The 24,124-nt window shown below is 39.7% G+C and overlaps 1 pseudogene; it reads left to right on the forward strand.

Annotated features, from left to right (window-relative positions):
* Positions 1 to 9,411: 9,411 nt before the first annotated feature.
* LOC126057977 (CCR4-NOT transcription complex subunit 11-like) lies at positions 9,412 to 19,336 on the forward strand (annotated as a pseudogene).
* The last annotated feature ends 4,788 nt before the right edge of the window (positions 19,337 to 24,124 follow it).

Consider the following 24,124-nt stretch of genomic DNA (forward strand, 5'->3'; position numbering starts at 1 on the left):
TATATCTGCTAACTGTAGGTCAGTGACATCAGGCTGGTGCCTTGAAATTGACCATGGCAGTATTATTTGTATCAGGTAAATTGTGAGCCTTTACAAATCAAGGCTTGCAGGGCTCCTAATGGAGAGTAAATTGACAAATGTTGACAACACTTGTCAGTGTGTGTGTATCTGTCTGTCTGTGTATGTGCCTTTGTGTCATTAGAATGTGCTAAGCAAGAACATTTTAGGCATCACTGGGGTACTTTATCGGAGATTGTGAGTGGGGCATTTGGGGGATGTAGGCCTTTCCATGTGTTCATGGAAAAGAGGAGTAGCAATGTTGTATCCTTTCATTTTACTTTTTCAATCTGACAAGCCAGAATATATGAAGAAGAATGGAACATCGGGATTGGAGGAGTGTCACTGACAACCTGGGATATGAAGATGACACAGCCTTGCATTCTGAAAATGAAAAAAACTTGAAGAGCCACCTGATGAAGGTCAAAGATCTCACCTTCAGTGTGAATTCCACCTGAACATAAAGAAAATGAAAATTGTCACACTGGACAACCAAAGGAAATAGAGACATATTTGAAGTTGTCAAGGATTTCATGACCCTTTAATCAACAATCAAGAACCATGGAAGCAGCAATCGGGACATCAAAGGACGTATTGTGTTGAGCAGATCTGCTGCAAAAGACCCCCTTAAAGTTGTAAAAATGAAAGAGGTCACTTTGATAAGAAAGGTGCACCTGCCCCAAGCCTGGCTTGGCAGTCCCACCAAAAGACTGCCCCTCAGAGCTGGGGAGCCTTTCTAGAGTCAGAGAGCACCAGTAACCAGAAGGTAGGAAAATATAATGTTAGTACCTGGGCCTGGGAAGAGAGGGCCCCAAGAACCCTGAGTTGACGGGACCTCAGTTAGCTGAAAAACAGCCAGATACAGACTTTCATAGGCAGAATCTCTCCAGCTCTGGCTGTGGGTAGTGTGAACCTTCTGATGTGTCCCTGTTCTGGGAGACCTGAGATCCAAGTGAAGTCTTTGGTCAAACCTGAGCAGGTATGTAGGGCTGGGCTGTGCTCTGGTGGCTCAGGGGAGCTGACAGGTAAGGGAGATGAGGAACTAGGTGTGTTCCTTGAACAATCTGGAAGAATATGACAGATCCCTCTTGTAGTAGGACTTCCCAGCCATACTCCTTGTCTCATCTGTCACAGGAGGCCTGAGGACCCCAAAGAGAGAATGTATTCACTTTCCTCTTGTGTGTCTCATCTCTTGGTTCTGATCCCCACTTTCCCAGGTAAGCCTGGTGCCAGTTCAGTGGGAGTGGGAGAAGCAAGGCAGGGTTTGGGGTCAGATAAGTGACAAGGGAGGGCGTGGGGAAGCCCTGGCCCTGAGGGAGGGTGAAGAGGGTGGATCTAGAGAGCATGGGGAAGCCCACCTGTGAACAGACATGACTCTTACTTTCCTGACTCCTTTCTTTTCTGAAGCCATTAGGATGCTGCTGGCATTAGTAGGCTCATGTCAGCGTTCTGTTTTTCTGATGGGGGACCTGACCTTCTTTATTTTCCCCCGTGTTATGTGCAGCTACAGACCCATCATAGGGTATCAGGTGACCATGATGGACCCCAGTTGACTCCGCACAGGCCTCCGACCTTGCTTGCACCCACCCAAGGACTTCTGCGCCTTATGGTGAGTCTCCATCCTCATAGCGGATTCTGCTGCCCAAAGTGTACTGATACCTCTTTCTGGAATGATCAGGTAACTGCTTCTCTGTAGTAAAAATGGGTTCCTTGTAGCTTAAACAGCCTGCTGTGTATGTTATTTCCAACATGATGACCACGTTTTGTAGTAATTATGTACTCTTTTGTTGGCAGAATGGTGGTTGGCCTGCCTTTATATGGTAAAATATCACATATTTTCAATACAATATTAATAATATATGGTAGAATTTCTTAGGTTCCTTTTCATTTGGTTTTGAATATTCGTTTTGTTGTCGTTGCTTTGTTTTTAGCAGTTACTCCCCACACTTTTTGCCTCAAGCCCTCCTATCCTTTAATCTTTATGTCTTTGCATATTGTAGAGTTTCATATCAGTGGGATCATGAAGTAATTGTTCTTGGGATTTCAGTTATTTCACTCAGAAGAATGTTTTCAAGGTTCATCCATTTATTGCAAATAATAGAACATCGTTGCTCTTTATGGCTGCAACATATTGCATGTATCTGTATGTCACTATTGCATATTCAGTATCTTTCGATAGACACTTGGGTCGTTTGAACCTTTGTTTTTTATTGTACCTTAGATGAAGGTTTACAGAACAAACTAGCTTCCCATTAAACAGTTAATACATATATTGTTTTATGACATTGGTTAACAACAACCCCACAACCTGTCAACACTGTCCCATCTCAGACCTGGGTTTCCTATTACTGCTTTTCCTTCCGCCTCCTGCCTTCTGGTCCTTGCCCCTTGGCTGTTGTGCCCCTTTAGTCTCTTTTTGTTTCATGGGCCTGTCTAATCCTTGGCTGAAGGGTGAACCTCAGGAGTGACTTCATTACTGAGCTAAATGGGTGCTTGGGGGCCATACACTTGGGGTTTCTTAAGTCTATTAGGCCAGTAAGTCTGGCATTTTTTTTGTTAGTTAGAATATTTTTCTACACTTTTCTTCAGGCCTCTCCAAAACCCTCAATTGTGATCCCTGTCAGAGCAGTCAGTGGTGGTAGCTAGGCACCATGTAGTTTTACTGGACTAAGTCTGGTAGAGGCCGTGGTAGATGTGGTCCATTAGTCCTTTTGACTAATCTTTCCCTTGTATCTTTAGTTTTCTTCCTTCTCCCTTGCTCCTGAAGGGGCGAGACCAGTGGAGTATCTTAGATGGCCACTCACAGGCTTTTAAGACCCCACATACTACTCACCAAAGTAGAATGTAGAACATGTTCTTCATAAACTATGTTATGCCAGTTGAGCTAGATGTTCCCTGAGACCATGGGCCTCAGAGCCCTTAGCTGAGCAATTCAACCCCTCAGGGAGTTTGGATGTGTCTAAGGAGCTTCTGTGACGTTGGCTTGTACAAGTCACGCTGGCTTTCCCAGTATTGTCTACTGTTTTACCCTTTACCAGATTTACTGCTTATCTATTGTCCATTTAGTGTTTTTCTATCCCCATCCCTCACCTCCCTCGTAATCAGCAAAGATTGTTTCTTTTTGTGTGTAAACCTTTTCATGAGTCTTTACAGTAGTGGTCTCATACAGTATTTGTCCCTAGTGATTGACTTATTTCACTCAGCATAATGACCTCCCGATTCATCCATGTTGTGAGATGCTTCACAGATTGATCATTGTTCCTTATCTTTGCATAGTATTCCATTGTGTGTATGTACTATAGTATTTTATCCATTCATCTGTTGATGGGCATGTAGGTTGTTTCCATCTTTTTGCTATTGTGGACAGTGCTGCAGTGAACATGGGTGTGCATATGTCTATCTGTGTGAAGACTCTTTTTTCTCTAGGATATATTCCTAGCAGTGGGATTGCTGGATCATATGGTATTTCTATTTTTAAGCTTTCTAAAGTTGTACTGTATCAATTTCCAAAATGGTTGTATCATTTCGCATTCCCACCAGCAGTGCATAAGAGTTCCAATCTTCCCGCAGCCTCTCCAGTATTTGTTATTTCCTGTTTTTTGACCAGTTCCAGTAATGCTGGGGTGAGATGGTATCTCACTGTGGTTTTGATTTTCATTTCTCTAATGGCTAGTGATCTCAAGCATTTCCCATGTGTCTGTTAGCCATTTGAATGTTTTCTTTGGTGAAGTGTCTGTTCATTTCTTTTGCCTCTTTTTTAATAGGTTTGTCTTTTTGTTGTAGAGATGTTAGATTTTCTTGCAGATTTTCGAGATTAGACTTTTGTATGATTTATCATAGCAAAAAAATGTTCCCAGCCTATTTGTTCTCTTTTTACTCTTCTAGTGAAATCTTTTAATGAGCATAAATGTTTAACTTTTAGGAGATTCCAGTTATCCATCTTATCTTCTGAAGTTTGTATGTTGTTGGCTATGGTTCATATCCTGGTAATGCCTTGTATTAGGGCCTCTAAATTGAATTAGTTTTTGTATATGGTGTGAGGTAAGGGTCCCGTTTCATTTTTTTTACAGATGAACATCCAGTTTTGCCAGCACCGTTTGTTAAAAGACTGTCATGTCCTCATTTGATGGACATTGGGCCTTTGTCAAAGATCTAGTGACTGTAGGTGGATTAATTTGGATCTGGGTTCTCAATTCTGTTCCACTGGTCAATGCGTCTGTCATTGTACTATTACCTGGCTGTTTTGACTACCGTAGCTGTGTAGTGGGTCCTGAGGTAAGATAGTGCTAGTCCTCCTACTTTATTCTTCTTCTTCAATAGTGCCTTATTATCCCAGGCTTCTTCCCTTTCTATATAAATTAATGATTATTTTTTCCATCTCTTTAAAGAATGTTATTGGTATTTGGAATTGGTTTACATCGTATTTGTAAAACGCTTTGGGTAGAATTATCATTTTCACAATGTTGAGTCTACTTATCCATGAGCATGGTATGTTTTTCCATTTATGTAGCTCTCTTGTGGTTTCTTGCAGTAGTGTTTTGTAGTTTTCTTTGTATAGGTCTTTTACATCCCTGGTTAGATTTATTCCTAAGTATTTTATTTTTTTAGGGAACATTATAAATGGTATTGTTTTCCTGATTTCCTTTTCATCATTCTCTTTATTGGTGTATAGGAATCCAGCAGATTTTTGTATGTTTATCTTGTATCCTGTGCCTATGCTGAATCTTTGTATTAGTTCCAGTAGTTTTATCATGGAGAGTTTTGGGTTTTCTACGTATAGTATTATATCATCTGCAAAGAGGGAGAGTTTAACTTCTTCATTACCAATTTGGATGCCCGTTATTTCTTTTTCTTGCCTTATTGCTCTAGCTAGGACTGCCAGCACAATGTTAAATAGGAGTGGTGATATAGGGCATCCTTGTCCTGTTCCTGTTCTCAAGGGGAATGTTTCCAGCTTCCCTCCATGAAGAATGATGCTAGTTGTTTGTTTTGCATAGGTGCTGTCTTTTATGTTGAGAAATTTCTCTTCTGTACATTTTACTGAGAATTCTTATCAGGAATGGGTGTTGGACTTTGTCAAATGCCTTTTCTGCCTCGATTGAGATGATCATGTGATTATTTTCTTTCCTTTTATTTATGTGGTGGGTTATGTTGATTGGTTTTCTAATGTCGAACCTACCATCCTTGCATACGTAGTATGAACCCCACTTGGCATGGTGTTTTTTTTTTTTTTGATGTGATGCTGATTTCCACTGGCTGGTATTTTGTTGAGAATTTTTGCTTCTAGATTCATGAGAGATATTGGTCTGTAAATTTTTTTCTTTTTTTGTGGTATCTTTTCTCTGGTTCTGGTATCAGGGTTATGCTGGCTTCATAGAGTAAATTCAGAAGTATCACTTTATATTCTATGTTCTGAAATAGTTTGAGTAGTACTGGTGTAAGCTCTTGTCTGAAGATTTTGTGGAATTCTCCAGTGAAGCCATCTGGTCCAGAGGTTTTTTTTTTGGTTGGAACTTTTTTAAATTACCTTTTCAATCTCTTCTCTTGTTATGAGTCTGTTCAGATTTTCAACACCAATTTGTGTTAGTTTGGGTAGGTAGTATGTTTCTAGAAATTTGTCCATTTCCTTTTGATTTTAAAATTTTTTAGAGTACAGTTTTTCATAATACTTTGTTATGATCCTTTTTATTTCTATTGGGTATATTGTAATGTCCCCCATTTCATTTCTTATTTGGGTTATTTGTGTCATTCCCTGTTTTTCTTTTGTCAGTTCAGCCAGTGGTTTGTTGATATTATTGTTCCTTTCAAAGTACCAGCCATTGGTTTAGTTGATTCTATTGTTTTTCTAATCTATATTTCATTTATTTCAGCTCTGATCTTTATTATTTCCTTTCTTCTCTTGGCTGTGGGCTTTTTATTTCTATTTGTTTGATTTGTGTAGCTAATGTTTGATTTTATCACCTTGTTCAATTTTGATATGTGCATGTATTGCTATAAATTGACTTCCGATGACTACCTTTGCTGTTTCCCAAAGGTTTTAGTAAGATGTATTTTAATTCTTGTTTGATTCTAGGAATTTTTTTATTCCACCTCTGATTTCTTGTATTACCCAGTGGTTTTTAAGCACGGTGTTATTCAATTTCCATGTAATTGATTTTTTTTTTTTTTCCTTGCTCTTCTTGTTGTTAGTTTCTACCTTGTTGGCATTGTGGTCAGATGAAATACTTTGTATTACCTCAGTGTTTTGGATTTTGTTGAGGGTTGTTCTGTGACCTAAGATGTGGTCTATTGTGGAGAACATTCCTTGTGCATTGAAAAAGAATGTGTAGTTTGCAGTTGTTAAGTGGAGTGTTCTGTGTATGTCCATGAGGTCAAGTTGGCTGATTGTGCCCTTTAGCTTTTCTGTATCATTGTTGAGTTTCTTTCTAGATGTTCTGCCCTTTACCGAGAGAGGTGTTTTGAATTCTCCTGCTATTATTGTGGAAGTGTAAATTTTTCTTTTCAGTGCTGTAGGAGTTTGTTTTATGTATTTTGTAGCCCTGTCTTTGGGTATGTAGATGTTTCTTATGGTTACATCTCCATGATGGATCATCCCTTTAATCATTATACAGTGCCCTTCTTTCTCTTTCACAGTGAATTTTGTTTTAAAGTGTACTTTATCCGAGATTAGTATTGCCACTCCTGCTCTTTTGTTTGCTTGATATATTTTTTCATTCTTTGATTTTTAATAAGTTTATGTCTTTTTTCTAAGTTGTGTCTCTTGCAGACAGCATGTGGATGGGTTCTACTTTTTTAAATCCATTCTTTCACTCTCTGTCTCTATGGTTGCATTTAGGCCATTTACATTCATTGTAATTATTGATAGGTGTGAGTATATTGCTGTGATTTTATAGTGTTTTTTTTTTTTTTTTTTCGTGTGTGTGGTATAGACATGTTCTTTTTTCCTTTTACTCTCCTGTGCTGGATTCCCGTTTTGTGTGGATTTTTTTTTCATTTCTTTTGTTTTTATGGATTTCGTTTTAACTGAGACTTCATGATTTTCTACTTTATTTTGATAAGTAGGTTTGTTAACTTTCTTTGTGGTTATTTTGAAATTTACCCTTATCTTCCTAGGTTGAACTAGTCTCTTATTACTTGATATCACCTTGCCTTCCTTTCCATTAGAAAGTTCTATACCTAATCTGTTTATTTGCTGTTTTATTGTTGTTACAGTGTTGTCATTTACCAATTAACCTCTCAGGTTCCCTGTTGTAAATCTTTTGGTTTTGGATAGTCCCTGAGAGTTCATTTCCTAGGTTGGTATATGGCTGTTGTGATCTTGCATCCTAGATTCAGGCTGTGGTCTGATGTTTGTTCTCAAACTGAAGTATTCCCTTTAATAATTCTTTTAAGTTTGGTTTGATTTTTATGTATTCCCTTAATTTCTGTTTGTCTAAGTAAGTCTTAACTACACCATCATATTTGATAGTTTTGTAGGATATATTATTTTTGTTCAGTAGTTTTTTTTTTCTTTCAAGGTTTTATATATGTCATTCCATTGCCTTGTTGCCTTCATGGTTTCTGCCAAATAATCAGAGCTTAGTCTTATTGTTTCCCCCTCTGTATGTGGTTTTTATCGAGCTGCTCTTGGGATTCTTTCTTTGTCTTTACTTTTAACAAGTGTGATTATGATATATGTTGTTGATTTTCTTTTAGGTTCTATCCTATATGGGGTTCGTTAAGCTTCTTGGATGGTCAGCTTTTCATCTTTCATAATATTAGGGACGTTTTCTGCCAGCAATTCTTCAGTGATCCTCTCTGTGTTTTCCATTTTCTCCCCTGTTCTGGAAATCCGATCACTTGCAAATTTTCTTCTGATTGTATCCTACATAATTCTCAGTGTTTCTTTATTTTTCTTTGTTATTTTTTGTTGTTTTTCCTCAAACAGAGTTGTATCCAAATGTTTGTCTTCAATTTTGCTGATCATGTCTTCCATAGCCTCAGACCTGCTCCTCAGCCCTTCTGTGACTCTCTGCTTTTCTGAAATCTTGTTGTCTATCTTTTGGATATCTAATTGTTTTTGTATGATTTCTGGCTGTGAATTTACTTTGACATTTTTGTCCCTATTCTATTTTCCTGAATTCTTCCATTTTTTTCTGTATTTTCTATGAATTTGCCTGCCTTTTCCTTGAATTTGTCTATTTTTTCTCATTTGTGTCTGCTTTTTGCTTCAACTCTAGGATAACTCTGAATATTGAAGATCTGCATTCCTTATTAGGTAGGTCTAGTGTCTTCTACTGGAAAGTAATCTGGTGTTTTATTTTGGACGCCTACTGGAACCATCCTGTCCTCTTGTTTTGTGTGTTTTGATATTGCCTGCTGTCCTTGGGAATTCAGTAGTTATTTTCTTCATTTATTGATTGTAGATTTGTTTCTTTGATCCTCCTTTTTTGAATTTGGTTACATCTGAGCAGATGGTCTGTGCATTCTTTGATGTTTACTCGTCTGTGGATGCAGTACTTTTCACTTCCATGTGCAACGGGCTGGGCCACTGGCATGGGTTGTTCATGGCATGTAATAGGGGCTGATAGGGTGGGCCGGGGTTCAGTGCAGGGTGGGTTCCAGTAGTCCTCACCTGCTCGAGGGTGTGATGTTCAGTGCATGATGTAGGTAGGCATGAAGAATGTGGGAGGTTGTGATGTGTGGAGCTAAGATGGGTATGGAAAAGAGGAGAGGTACAGGAGACAAAATCAAACAAACCAACAAGAAAAGAGTGCTAAGGGAGTTTTCCATTGTAATGGAGAGACAAGAAACCGAGAAATGGAGAAAAACAGAATGGAAAAAATAAAAGAAAAAGGGAAAAAGAAAAATAAATAAAAATCAGGAAAAATAAAATTAAAGCCCCTCAGGGATCCTAGCAGTGCAACTGCGAAGTCCAGGGAAGTGGCCCCCAGGCCACACTGCACAGCCTCGGTTGAAGTGGTAGAGATGTCACACAACCCTAGGTATTCAGGAGACAGGAAAAGAAGGTAAGTATAGGGAAATGAGAAACTAAGAAATGAAGAAAGGGAAAAAGAGAAAGAAAATAAGAAAAAAAGGCCCCAGGGATCCCATTGGCACGGCTTTGCAGACCGGGGAAGTAGCTCCCAAGTTGTGCGGTGCACTCTGGCTAGAAGATGCTCCCAAGCTGATAAAAGAAAAACAAAACAAAACAAAAAATCCCCGTGGATACCACCAGTTGAGTGGCCCTCCAGACCCCTTCAGGAAGCAGCAAAGATGTCACACAGAGCTAGGTGTTTGAGAGAAAGGAGGGTGAGTTGGTGAGAGGCATGGGAGAAACCAAAAGTGGAAAAAAGCAATACCAGCAACAAACAAATGGCACTGAGGGTTCTGGCCAGTGTGGGCGGGGCGAATACAGTCAGCACAGGGCCAAAGCCAGTGCCTCCTAGAGAGGCACTGAGACTGAGGCTGGCGGGCAGCAGAGGACGCCGAGCAGGGGGCAAGAAGAGTGGGAGGTGGGAAAGCATGTATCGCTATTTTTCCAGGTGATCTGTCTTTTTTTTTTTTTCCCTGTCTTTTCCTGGAAGCTCAGTGAAGCTGCTTTCCTTTACTCCCTGTTTGCTGAACTCTGATGTGGGTGGGGCTAACCCAAGAGGCTAGTAGGAAGCAGCAGAGCCAGAGGGGGGGAGGGGGAGTAGGATAGGGGATAGGAAAGCATCTGTCACTGGTTACTGGGCGTTCTGTCTCTTGCTGGGACCTCCAGGAAGCTGCTTTCGCATACTCCCTGTCTGCCAAACTTCAACAGGAGTCCAAGATGCTGAATCCATGCTGCCTTAGCTGATAGGAGACCTCTGCACGTATCTCTTGTCACACATCTCTGTCAGTTTCTTATTCCATTTGTTGCTTAGCTGAGTTCTTTATCCCTTCATTTGATGCTAGGGTTCCAGGATTCACGTATGTCTGTTTTACGTAGTTTTTCAGGTCTTCGATGTGGAGGGACAGTGTGGTGCTTCTGTCTATAGCACCATATTAGCTCCACCTTTCTGTTGAATCTTTCTATTAGTTCCAGTAGTTTTCTCGTGGAGTTTTTTTGGGTTTTCTATGTAGAGTATCAAATCATCTGCAAATAGGAACAGTTTAACTTCTTCGTTACCAATTTGGATGCCCATTATTCCTTTTTCTTTCCTTATTGCTCTCTCTTGGACTTCCAGCACAATGTTAAATAGGAGTGGCCATAGGGGGCATCCTTGCCTTATTACTGCTCTCAAGGGGAATGTTTTCAGCCTCTCTCTGTTAAGAATGAGGTTGGCTGTTGGTTTTGTATAGATGCCCTTTATTATGTTGAGGAATTTCCCTTCTATACCCATTTTATCGAGAGTTTTTATCAGGAATCGGTGTTGGACTTTGTCAAATGTCTTTTCTGTAACGACTGAGATGATCGTGCGTGTTTCCGCCTTTTTGGTACTGCAGTAAATGTCAGTGTCCAGCTGTCTTTTATTACATTCAACTATTTTTGTGTATATGCATAGGAGCTGAATTACAGGCTCATATGGTAATTTTTTGTTAAATTATTGAAGGAGCCACCAAACTGTATTGTATAATGGCTGCAGCACTTCATATTCCCAGTAGCAATATACAATGCTCCCAGTTTGTCCACATCCTCACCAACTTTTTTTTGTTTGTTTCCTTATCTCTTTTTTTTTTTTTTTTTTCTGGAAATTGCCATTGTTGTGGTATGGAGTGATACCATATATTGATTTTGATTTGCATATCCCTAATGACCGATAATGTTCAGCTGATCTTTTCATGTGCTCACTGGCCATTATCGCTGAATATGAAATCCTTAAGCAGAGTAGAGATTCCGAGTATGTTCTCATAATCAGTAGTTGTCTTCACTTTCTTGATAGTGCTCATTGATGCACAAAAGATTTAAATTTTCACCAAGAGAAATTTATCTATTTGTTTCTATTGTTTCTTATGTCAGATCTACGAAGATGTGGGGAAAAAAATCCTAAAATATAACCCTGGTGTTTACTTCTAAGGGTTTTATGGTTTCAGCTCTCGTATTTAGGTCATTGATCCATTTACAGTTAATTTTTGTAGGTGTTGTAGAATATGTGTCCACCTTTATGCTTTTCCATGTGGAGATCCAGTTGTCCCAGCATCATTTGTTGAAGAGACTGTTCATTGCACATTGAATAGTCCTGGCATCATTGTTGAAACAAATTGGGCAAAGATGTGTGAATTCATTTCTGAACACCCAATTCTATGTTTTTGGTCTCTATGTCTATGCTTATGCCAGAACCAGACTGTTTAGTGTATGTTCGCAGTGGTATCTTAAATCTTGAAGTGTGATTGCCATACGTTGTTCTTCTTTTCCAAGATGGGTTTGTATACTCAGAGCCCTTTGTGTTTGCAATATGTAAATTATACATACATAGGAGATTTTCTTGACTTCTTGCCTGTTTGTTTTTCTCTGTTTTACTGAATTTGTAAGCAGCAAGACATGGATTCTGAGATTTAGGAGAGAGGAATGGGAGATTCTCAGCATCTTACCCAGGACTGAAAATCCCACACCGACATTGCATGAAGGATATTGCTGGAAGGGCTAATAATGAACACAGCTGGCAGATCTGGGGTCAGCTTTTTGTCAGGTCTGTGTCATGGGATAGAGAGAGAATTTACCCTGAGCGATCAAGTCCCTCTGTGATGGAGAAAGGTGAAGTATGCTCAGCTGTGCCCTGGCTGCCGTCAAGGGCACAGAGGGTCAAGGAGGCAGAGTCCAGAGGGTCACAGTTTTGGGAGATGTGCAGATTAGGCATGTTCTCTGAATGAAACTACTTTTCCCAATATCACAGTACTCATCAATAGTATGTAGATTTCTTTTTATGATGAGAACTCCCCACACACCCATTTAATGAGACCATAGGTAGAGGTCTCACCACAGAGGCAGATGCCAGGCCTCTTCCTCTTCACAAATGAAGGAAGTCTTCAGGGGCTTCTCATTAGTTCTACCCTGTGGCTTCCGAATGGTGACTGCTGAAATCAGCAGAGTCTGAAGCTATTCCTAAGTACCTGAAAGACAACAGTGGGATGATACAGAATCTGAATCTATGGTATAGATGTTGGTTGAGATATCGGTTGGTCCACGGTATTTAAAATTGCTGAAGCTCACTTAACTATAAATTGAAATGGGTGAGTTTCATTGCATGGAAATTATACTTCAGAGAAACTGAGTTGTAATGGAAATATTTTTTTTACCGTATTGGAAACTCTATGGGGCAGTTCTACTCTGTCCTATAGGGTCGCTATGAGTTGGAATCGACTCGATGGCACTGGTTTGGGGGTGCCTGATTTGTAACAGTAAAAGATTGTAAAGTTTAAGACCATTTGATGTCCCTGTCAGGATTAAGGAGCTGACTGGTGATCAAAAGGTTGGTAGTTCGAGTCCTCACAGAGGCTCCTAGAAGCAAATGCCTGATCTCCTTTGGAAACTCAACCACCAAATACCCTATGGAACCCAGTTCTGTTGTGAAATCCATGGGGTTGCCATGAGAATGAACCTAACAGCACTAGTTTGGTTTTTCTTTTGGAACCAACCTGGCTTCCTCTTACTGACTGTGAACCTTGGATGAATTGTGCCCCATATGTACAATGGGAATGGCCTCTAAATCATGAGATAGTTTTGACTTTTAACTGTATCTACTTTTAACTATATCTACAACAAGCACTGAGGAAAGTCTTACATGAAACAAATTCAGCAAGTGATAGGGGGTACAAATATTACAATTGTTTTGTGTTTATGTCCTAGTCCAAGTGAAGACAAGGACACTTTTCCTGACTTTAAAGAAAAGCATAGTCGGCAGGGAATAAGAACAATGGAACAGTGACATGCAGTGAATGGTAAGGGGTCTGTGAGAGGTTAAAGTGAAAGTTAAACTGGGCACGATCTCAGGAATAGAAAGGCATAACCACAGTGACTTCTCTACTCATCCAGAGCTGAATCTACTCCAATATCCTTACAGAACTTTCTGCAGACCACCCCAGCCTTCGCAGATTGAACACTCTCACAGAAGAAACAGCGTAAACCTTCATTTAGACCCTACTCTGGGAAAGCATATTCCATACATTTGCAGGAGCTATCCAAATTTAAAAAAAAAAAAATTTTAATCCAAATAAAATGTGATTATGCATATCTTACTGATAAGAAAGCTGATGCTCAGACACTGTAGGTCACACTGCAAGTGACAGCTGAGATTGAAACTGCTCTGGCTGACCCTAAATATAGCCTTTCTATGGCCTCTTTCTTCCTCCCAGCACATTGTTCACTTGCACCTTATGTGGCCAACACTCACTTTCAGGTATGCAGAAGGGAAGGCATTCTCCAAGTGATGAAGGAGTGTTAAGAGATAAATTCAGGGAAGGTTAATGCAAGGCCACAGCATCCACAGAAACGGAACTGGACCATCAGCCTAGGGTCAACGTGTGTCCCTGTGGGTGATCCAGAAGGCCTGGTTACTCATTGCCACCAACTGTGATCCACTGTGGAACTAAGCCCCATTTACTCCCACCCTACATTATCTCTTGGGACCACAAGAGTGGCATTTTCTCCCTTCTCAGTGCCCTCATAGCATGGCATCAGCACAATTTGTGGAAAAGAGACAGCAGAGGTCTAGTGATGGCCAGGGGAGGGAACCTTAGAGCAGGTCTGAAGCCTGGCATACATCCTAACCCGTTATTTGCACCTCTTGAGCTTTGATATTGTGTAAGGTGGTATTATCTTTGTTGTGAGGAACTGTTTTCCATGGAAAGGTAAACCTAAATGTAAAACTGTGAAAGCCAAGAATTTCAGTCATTGGTTGGGAAGGAAAGAGGATAGTGTTTGTGTGATGCTCCTTGGAAGACCCCTAAGGCCCCTGAGATAGTCCACTCGGGAACAGCAGGGTGTACCTTGTCAAACAAGTTTGGTTTTGGATTTTTTTAATGGCTAATGACTTTGAGTATTTTTTCATGTGTTTGTTGGCCATTTGAAAGTCTTCCTTTGTAAAGTGTCTATTCAAGCCTTTCAGCCATTTCTTGATTGTGCTTTTTGTTTTGTTTTGTTTATTGCTAAGCTGTAGAAGTTTTTTATAAATTTTGTATATTAGACCTTTATCAGATATAGGGTTCCCAATTTTTTTCTCCCACTCTGTAGGCTTTCTTTTCACTTTTTTGATAAATTCTTTTGATGAAGAGAAATATTTAATTTTTATGAAACCCCATTTTTCTATTTTTTCATTTGCTGCCCATGCTTTTTGTTATTATATCTGATAGGTCATCAAAAAATACTTGTTCTTATATTTTCTTCTATGAATTTCATTGCTTTCATTTTCAATTAAGGTCCTTGATCCATTTTCCGTTGGTTTGTGTGCTTCATGTAATGGTTGGGTCCTAGTTTATTCTTCTGCATTTGGATATCCAATTTTTCTAGCACAATTGATTGAAGGGATTTTTCTTTCCCCAACTGGATGAATTTTGAATCTTTGTTGAAAATCAGTTGACCACCTATCTATGGATATATTCCTGTACTCTCAATTTTATCCCGCTGGTTTATATGTCTATTATTATACAAGTACCAGGATGTTTCAATTACTGTAGCTTTATAGTATGTTTTGAAGTATAAGAGTTTGAGCCCTTTTGCTTTATTCTTCTTCAAGATTACTTTCACTATTTGGGGTTCTTTGCCCTTCCATATAAATTGGAGGATTGCCTTTTTCATTTCTGGGAAGATGCTTTTGGAATTTTGATGGGGATTCCATGGAATTTATAGATTGCTTTGGGTTGACATCTTAACTGTATAAAGTCTTCCAACATGGAATGTCTTTCAATTATTCATGTCTTTTTTGATTTCTTTTAGCAATGTTTTATACTTTTTTGTAAATAGGTATTTTACCTTCCTATTTACATTTATTCGTAGGTATTTTATTCTTTTAGATGCCTTTGTATATGGTAATGTTTTAATTTTTCTTCTTTTTGCAGATTGCTGTTGTACAGAAACCATGCTTATTTTTATGTATTGACCTTGCACTCTGCAGCTTTGCCGAATTCATTTATTAGTACTAATACCTTTGTGTAGAATTTTTGGTCTTTTCTATGTATACAATTGTCATCTGCAAAAAGGGATAGTTTTACTTCTTCCTTCATTATTTGGGTGCTTTTGATTTTTTCTCTCTCACCTCATTACTCTGGTAGGACGTCCAGAATGATGTGGAATATGCGTGGTGAAAGTAGGCATCCTTGTCTTGTTCCTGAACTTAACAGGAATGTTCTCAGTCTTTCTCCACTGAGTATCATGTTGGCTTCGGGGATTTTTGTAGATGCCCTTTATTATATTGAGAAATTTCCCTTTTATTCCCTACCATTTATTTATTTGCCAGAAGAACTAGAAAGTATTTGGTGGGGGGAAGGGGGGGCTCTCAACCTGCTAGGGGAGGGGCAAGCATTGCCTGGTCCATAGTTTTAATATGGTTTTTAAAGAGATGTTGTCTTGACTCAGTTTAGAGCCCCTGGCTGGAAGCCAGTCAGTTCACCTTCTTTAGCAGCTGATTAAGTCCACTCTCCAACCACAACCCTCATTGGGTTCTCACACTCCTGCGCACTATGCACCTGAACTAATTATTCTGGGTGTAGAACCAAACACCTAGGAACAGCCCCTATGTGCCTGGATCCCACAGAATTGTTCAAGTTGGCCAGTCCCCAGGAAGCCTGCAGAACCTAGGTATACCTACTTGTTTGCCATACTTAAGCCACCTCCTACAATCCCAGCCTGTTTTTACCCTATATCTGGGTACAGCCCCTTGTGTGGTCCTACAGAGCAGACTTCTCTAGTTGGGAGCTGTAGGTAACAGAGTTTCACCCAGTGTCTTATAATGGGAACAGTGGGACATATAAGAAGCCTGCTTAGATAGTAGACCAAATGAAGCCCTAGAAATACAAATCTCCACCACTAAGTAAACTCAACAATATATAGACTCAATGTATGGTTAGGCACTGACAACAAATTACACACTGTTAAGGACAATCACTGTTTAGAAAGAAGCATAGTCATGATCCTTAATATCAGTGAAATAAAACTTGATACAATAGATGTTACTTGTTATTGTTATTAGGTGCCTTGAATCAGCTATGACTCAGGCGACCCATGTAGAACAGACTAAAACATTGCCCAGCCCTGCACCATCTTCACCATCATTGATGTGTTTGAGTTCATTGTTGTGGTCAGTGCTTTCCAACCTAGGAGGCTGATCTTATAGCACTATATTGGACAGTATTCTTTTGTGATCCGTTGGTTTTCCTTGGCTAATTTTTAGAAATAGATCACCAGGCCTTTTTTCTCAAGTCTGTCTTAGTCTGAAAGCGCCACTGAAGCTTGTCTACCATGTATGATCCTGCTGGTATTTGAAATACCATTGGCATAGCTTCCAACATCATACATAGCAACGTGCAAGCTAGTGCAGTATGACAAATGGACAGATGGGTGGTTGAGAGGTTAATCACACTTGATAAGCACCTGATTCTCCAACAATGTCCAGTTGAGGGTATGCTATAAGCTAGAGCCATCAGGGCATATGTTAGTGTAAATATATTTTAATTCTCTTTGTTTGGAATTAATCAATATGTTTAAGTAACCTTGTAAATAGAAAATTATCTTAAGTTGTTTTATTGTGAGATGTCTAATACTATCTCTTATTTGTATAGCTCCTTAGAATTTTCAAGGCATTTCAGGAAACATCTTCTAATTACCTATGAATTAGGTAAAGCGGTTATTATTATTCCCGTGTTACTCAAGAAGAAACTAAGACTTACAGAGGTGAAGAATCATGTCCAAGATCAACAGTCTGGCCATTAAAATATTAGAACTCAAGGACTCCAGCATACAGCCTGATCCAGATACCACCCTACCTCTTAGCTGTTATTGTTGTTAGCTGCTGAGGAGTGACACAACCCCCTTCATGGTGACCCTATGCATAAAAGAACACCAGATAGTTTTGAGTCACAAGGCTCTCATTAACTGATTCTCAGAAGTAGATAACCAGGTCCTTCTTCCTAGTCAGCCTTACTGTACAAGCTCTGCTGATACCTGTTCAGCATCTTAGCAACCTGCAAGCCTGACACATGAGTGGTGGCTGCACAGAAGGTGCACTGGCTGGGAATCGAACCAAGGTCACCCACATGGAAAGCAAATATTCTATCACTGAACCACCCCTGACTCTTAACCTTTTAATTAGGGAAATATAATGAGCAGTATTGTGGCTGAGCAGTCTAAAGCACTGGATTACAGCTCTGGTCTCTGTGGAGTTGTGGGTTCAAATCCCACTGCTGCCAACTCTATTTTTAGGGCTCCGGTGGCTCAGTGGTTAAGTCTTTGGCTGCTAACCAAAATGTTGGTAGTTCAAATCCACCAGCCACTCCTTGGACAGCCTATGGGTCAGGTCTATTGTGTCCTATAGGGTTGCTGAGTTGGAACTGACTTGATGGCAGTGGGTGTAGGACAGTATGTTGTTGTTGTTGTTAGGTGCCATAGAGTCAGTTCCGACTGATAACGACACTATGCACAACAGAATGAAACACTGCCCGGGCCTGGGCCATCCTTAAAATCCTTGTTATGCTTGAGCTCATTTTTGCAACCTCTGTGTCAATCTACCTTGTTGAGGGCCTTCCTCTTTTCCCCTGACTCTGTGCTTTGCCATGCATGATGTCCTTCTTCAGGAACTGATCCCTCCTGACAACATGTCCGAAGTATGTAAGATACAGTCTCACCATCCTTGCTTCTAAGGAGCATTCTGGTTGTACTCCCAAGACAGATTCGTTCATTCTTTTGGCACTGCCTGGCATATTCAATATTCTTTGGCAACACCACAATTCAAAGATGTCAGTTCTTCTTCAGTCTTCCTTATTCATTGTCCAGCTGTCATCTGCATACGATTAGATTGAATATACCATGGCTTGGGTCAGGCGCACCTTAGTCTTCAGTGACATCTTTGCTTTTCAACACATTAAAGAGGTCTTTTGCAGCAGATTTGCCCAATGCAACACGTCTTTTGATTTCTTGACTGCTGCTTCCATTGGTATTGCTTGTGGAGCTGAGTAAAATGAAATCCTTGACAACTTCAGTCTGCTCGCAGCTACCCCATTTGTTGCCAGTTTCAAGCACCTGCTCAACCCTGTAAAGCCTGCACGTGGCAGCCAGCAGCTGGAATGGCCACCATTCTCAGGATTTTTACCTCCTATAACTCCAACAGAAAAGTTTTTCTTTTCAAGCTGATGCTGGCACCACCAAGGGAACTCTTCTAAAAGACACCTCGCCAGATTGCTTTCATGGGTGTTGGAAATGGGCCAGTCTGTGGATGTAAGTGGGCTTCAGATAACCTTAGCTGAGTGCCAGTCAGAATTGCTAACCCAGAGTAAAGCTAGCTTCCCGAGTATTCTCAGTGACCCAGACCTCGATTCTTCCAATTCTGGATTTGACAGCTTGCTTTCCTGTCAAAACACAGAAGCTTTAGTCAGTGGACCAGAGCCACCTATCGAAACCCATTTTCAGCCAGCGCTTGTCTAACACCTCCACTCCACATTTGGGAGGATGAGTTGGCGTGGCTAAATCCAATGGAGACTGACCATGCAATTCAGTGGGATAAATCAATGTGTGTGAAGAATAGCACTGGTGTAGAGATGAAGCAAATAATGGCCAAAGCCTTCAAACGCCCCTTATCTTCTCCTCAATAAGCACATTCCTTGGTGAGTTGGAAAAAAACGGAAAACTTGCTTATCATATTGGCCTGACTCCAGCCAATCTTCCTGATCTCGTGGAATACAAGTCTCTAGTTGCTATAGAAATGTTGCTGAAATTAATCCAGTCGTGCCAGATAACCGAGTATTTTTCAGTCCTGGTCAATATGAACATGTCCTTACATTCAATGGAAGTTGTAAATCAGCTAACTATAGCTGTTGATCTACCTCTTAAACTTATCCACCTTTATGTATCAAATTACATCTCTACTTGTGAACAATTTAAGGGTCATTTGGTACACCTTGTCTGTGTGTCTTCCTCCAGTCCTTGATCTGTAACAAAATTATTAATGTACAGGACATGTTTATTGAAGTACAAGTGTTCTGTATTGAATCCCATAGGATATGAGAAGCTGCCGGCCTTTTCTGGTTGTCAAACACGTTGGATACTGGGGAAACCCCTTCTGAGACTAATAGTAACAATAATACCTCATTGAAACTACGCCATTCATTGTTCATCTGTACCGTGGTTTAATTTTTAAAACTGTTAAAACCCTGAGTGGATTGTTTGGTGTAGTGCATATAAACAGTACTTTATCAACTTAGTTTTACATTCCTGGATGACTCTTTACCTTGAGATGAATTTTTGATAAGAACTTGAAAAAAATGTTTCTTTTAGGTGTCTTGTTGATAATTATCCATCGGAGGAACAGTTATCCCAGAAAAGTTGATAATTATCCATCGGAGGAACAGTTATCCCAGAAAAGTATTACTGCAAAAGAGCAAAGTACGTGTTTTTGTTTAAAAGTCATGTTGCAGACTTCTGATAATTCATGAATCCGGTTTTCGTGAGGTTCCAGTGCTAATGTATTTCATGAGAGTAAATTAAGATATTCTTAGAAATTTGTGATCCTGTCCTTGATGTGACATTAGGTTAGTGTTTTGAACCCTCAGGGGACCAAGAGAAATTTGATTCTTGAGCCCAATTGTACAGGTAGCTCTTAACTTCTAATTAAACACCATCTGAACCGAAGACACGCTTGTAACTTTATCCCTTCGTATTGTGGGGATTACAAGACAACAGAGTAAATGTATTCCTTGGGACTCTTACAAAAACATGGGAACTTTTAGAAAGCTTTTTCAAGGTGAAATAGCTGTTACAGTTTTCTGTTTGTTTGTTTGTTTTCCCTCTCAAGGCATTTACGAGTTCTTCTGTATTTATTGTTGTTAGTATAAAGTAGTCATTTAAAAAAATTTTTTTTGAGGAAAAATGCCAGTTAGAGGAATACCATTTCGAATAGCTTGCTGAGTGGGTGCTATTATTACCCTCATGTCTGTGGTAGAGTAAATGACATGTTTGAGAAGCATTAGAATGAGGTGGTATTGTGTGGACTTTTAGTCTTCATTTAACTCTTGGACTCTTACACTGAAGTTCTTTTTTTTTTAATGAAAAAAAAGTGTATATGTAAGGAGCACTTGTGGTACAGTGGTTAAAGCGCTTGGTTGGTAACCAAAAGGTCAGAGGTTGGAACCCACCAGCTGAACCCACCAGCCTCTCCACAAGAGAAAGATGTTGCAGTCTGCTTCTGTATATATTTGCAGCCTTGGAAGCCCTATGGGGCAGCTCTACTCTGTCCTGCAGGGTAGCTATGAGTCACAATTTACTCAACAGCAATGAGTATGAGTAATGTCGTCAATCACCTGCATATATGTAAAGCTGTATGTCAGGAACAGTTCCCTGGGTTGCGCAAATGGTTAAGTGCTAGACTGCTACCTAAAAGATTAGGGGTTTGAACCTATCCAGAGTAGCTTTGGAATTAATGCCTGGAAATCTGTTTCGAAAAGACCACAGCCTTGAAAACCCTATGGAGCAGTTCTACTGTGCACACAGGAGGTAGCCATGAGTCAGAATCAACTCAATAGCAACAAACAACACCATGTCATGAATCTTTTTTTGCTTAGTATAAAGATCTTAGAAGTTGTGAAGAATGTGTTTTTATGCTTTACTATTGGTATATTATTAAAATAGATTACGCATATTTAAACTTCTTAAATTTTAATTCTTTCATATTAATTGCATTAAACTAGACCCCTTCAATCAGAAGTATACTTTCCAGAGTTTGTATTCAAAAGCAAATTAATTGAGAAAGAAAAAAATAACTAAATGTAAAGAAAATAGAACAATTGTAGGTAGAATTCTTTGGAAAACTTTTATTATATCATTCATACTGAGGTTTACAAAATATCTCACCTACAGTTTAATAAATATTGACTTTAGTTCTAGTAGCATGAATTATTTTTGGGGGACCAAAGAGCATGTAAGAGCTGATATTTTTCACTGTTTGCTGGGTTGTCTTGGGTATTGAACATGTCATGGATTGTAAACAATAGGATTCAGAGTCTGGCAAATGAGTTGTCCCTGACAGATGCCTTCCCTGCTAACTGCAACAACAGTAACTGTGATGGTCAAGGTTGTGTATCAACTTGGCTGGGCCGTGATTTTCAGTGGTTTGGCAGTTGTGATGTAGTTTAGCAGTCATATTATGATGTGATTACTTCCCTGATGAGATCTGATATAATGTGATCACCTCCATAATAGGATCTGTAATGAGTAAAAGGTTTGTCAGGTGGCCTGCACTGAATATAAGTGGACATTCCGGCAAGGTTCCTGGTCTTTTGCTGGCTGTATATCCTGTAGCTGGCTCCTGTTCGTCTGACCTCCAGTTCTTTGTACTCGAGCTAGCAGCTTACTTTTGGTCCTCCCTGCTGATCTTGGAATCCATCAATCTTTACAGCCTGTGAACAAGGGCTCTGCTCTCTGTCCTGCCGGATGTGGGTTCTCCAGTCCCTGCGGCTACATAAATCAGGAGAACCAAACCTCTATCCTGACCCATGGACTTGGAATGTTTCAGCCTGTACAAATGCATGAGCCATTTCCTTGATGAAAATTTCCCTCTCTATATATATTTGTAAGCTTAACTGGCTTTGATTCTCTAGAGAACCTGGCCTAAGACAGTAACCAAAACATCAACTGCAACCATTGGTACAACCTGGGAAGGCACCACTTGCAGTATGCTTACCTGAAGGTAGGTGATGGGCTGACTGTTTTCATGTATCAACTCACTTAATTATTACTCCAGACTTTCGAGTTAGGCTTTACTAAACCAGTTTTATAGATGAACAACCTGCAGCTTACAGCAGAGTATAACAGCTCAGACCACATGCTGGGAAGTAGTAGAACTGGGATTTGGCTTCTTTACCGGGGTCAGCCTCAATGTCAAGTGTAAAAGTTGTAGATGCGCATTTTGAATTTCTCCTTTGAAGCATGCGGAGGGCGGGGGGGGGGGGGGGGCGGGTAAATGTTTCACCTGCAGTTGGCATAGCAATTGTTCAATTTTGAAAAACGGTATTGATGCAGGTGAAAATTACATTGTAGCTGAAAAAGAGAGAAAAGATTAAATGATTCAGAACTGGCATTTCATTTGCTAGCAATAGAGGAAATGTTACCAAATCTGAGAAATACAGTGGCATTGTAATTGACTGAATTCATCAAGGTATTTGAGATTTCTATAGTATTTTCATTTGTGGAAATAAAGGCCACTCAAGTGAGAACAAGCAAAAGTGCTTTATTCAGAGCTGGCTATGACAAAGGAGTCAGCCACCATCAATTGTATTTTACAGAGACTCAAAGGCAGGCAGTGCAGAGGGAATGTTTAATGGTGGGGAAGAAGGGTGCTTAGCGTATGCTCTTATTGGAGGTTGTTGGCATGGGAAGCTGGAGGAAGGCTAAGGAGAAGCAGGGCAACCTACATAATTGGTTAGGGGAGTATATTTCTCTGATTCCAAGTTGGGAGTGAAGGCAAAATATTAGGGAAGCTGGCAGTTATTGACCAAGTCCTGACCATTTGAGGGCTGATTACTGCAGAAACTGTGGTTTGTAGAACTACCTCATAGGGTTTCCAAGGAACAACAGCTGGTAGATTCGAACTGCTGACCTTTTGGTTAGCAGTCAAGCTCTTAACCAGTCTTCCACCAGTTCCAAATTACAACTACCTTTTTTACAGGAGTAGACTTGACAGCAACTGGTAAAAAAAAAACAAAACTGGTACCTCTCTTAAACTCCCATTCAGATAGTGGTGCTACCTTTCTGTTATTTGCATTTCAAAGAGATGGATCCTAGGTTCTTGAGAAAACCTTCCTGGGTTGTAAAACTAGCAAGTTTATTTAGTCCTTTCAAAGAAAATATATGCATTTCAAAGGAGCCCTGGTGGTGAAGTGGTTAAGAGCTTGGCAGTGAACCAAAATGTCCTTGGCAGTTCAAATCACCAGCCATTCCTTGGAAACCCTTTGGGGCAGTTCTTCTCTGTCCTTATAGGGCTGCTAAGAATTTACAATTGCAAACATAAAGAAATGCTGCAAAGAAAGAAAAAAGAGAGTTTTGCACAGGGGTGGGCAGAAATATATGTCTTTTTTCTTTCTGAGTTGTATTCAGCCTTACAGTTATTAAGCATGAAAAAAAAAAAAAAAAGCATGATGCAGTATTGAAAAAGCAAAATAACAATAACTAGGCAAATGTCATTCTTGACTGAATTAATTACTCATGTCTTTCTTATATCTGGCCTACTCCATGCGTCTATGTCAGGTGCAGGCCCCAGGCACGCAGGAGAGTTAGTCATTCTACTGAAAGAGAGTCTTAGAAAGCAGCAACACTCTTTGCTCCCTAATTTCATTACTGTTAAATAATGGAGGCTCTGTATTCTGCTTTTCGTGTCATGTTGCTTAAATCATGAGCTTAAAAAAAAAAAAAAATTTTTTTTTTAAGATGGGCAGAAATTGGTAGATCACCCCCAAAATACTGCATTATATTTTTACATAGAATTAAGATAATTTTAACTCTTTTCAGTAGATTTCAAAGAGAACTTAGAGGTAGAGCCCTTAGGTCTTGTTTTCAGAGCATAAACTGATAGGTCCCTTGGATGGGACTGCATTTGTCTCTTAAAATGCAACATTACAGTTAGTGGTGTTATAACTTCTCTGCAGCATCTGGTGAAAACAGGATGATAAATCAGATTAAGGCTATGTTGTAATGATTTAAAAAAAAAAGGAAATATAAAGCTTCAAGGGCAGAAACTTGGGCGTTTGACTCTGAAATCCTAAGGAACAATTGGACCTTATCAAACATTTGACCTATTAGGAAACTGTTGTTCCATGAAATCTACTGTCAAAGAGAGAAAGTGAGAGCAGATACCTTGTTTTGATTTTAGGATTTTCTTATGCACAAAACTAAATATTCACTATAAGGAAGTTCCTGACCAGGATCGAT

This window comes from Elephas maximus, chromosome 14, assembly GCF_024166365.1.
Source record: "Elephas maximus indicus isolate mEleMax1 chromosome 14, mEleMax1 primary haplotype, whole genome shotgun sequence".
Lineage (NCBI taxonomy): Eukaryota > Metazoa > Chordata > Mammalia > Proboscidea > Elephantidae > Elephas > Elephas maximus.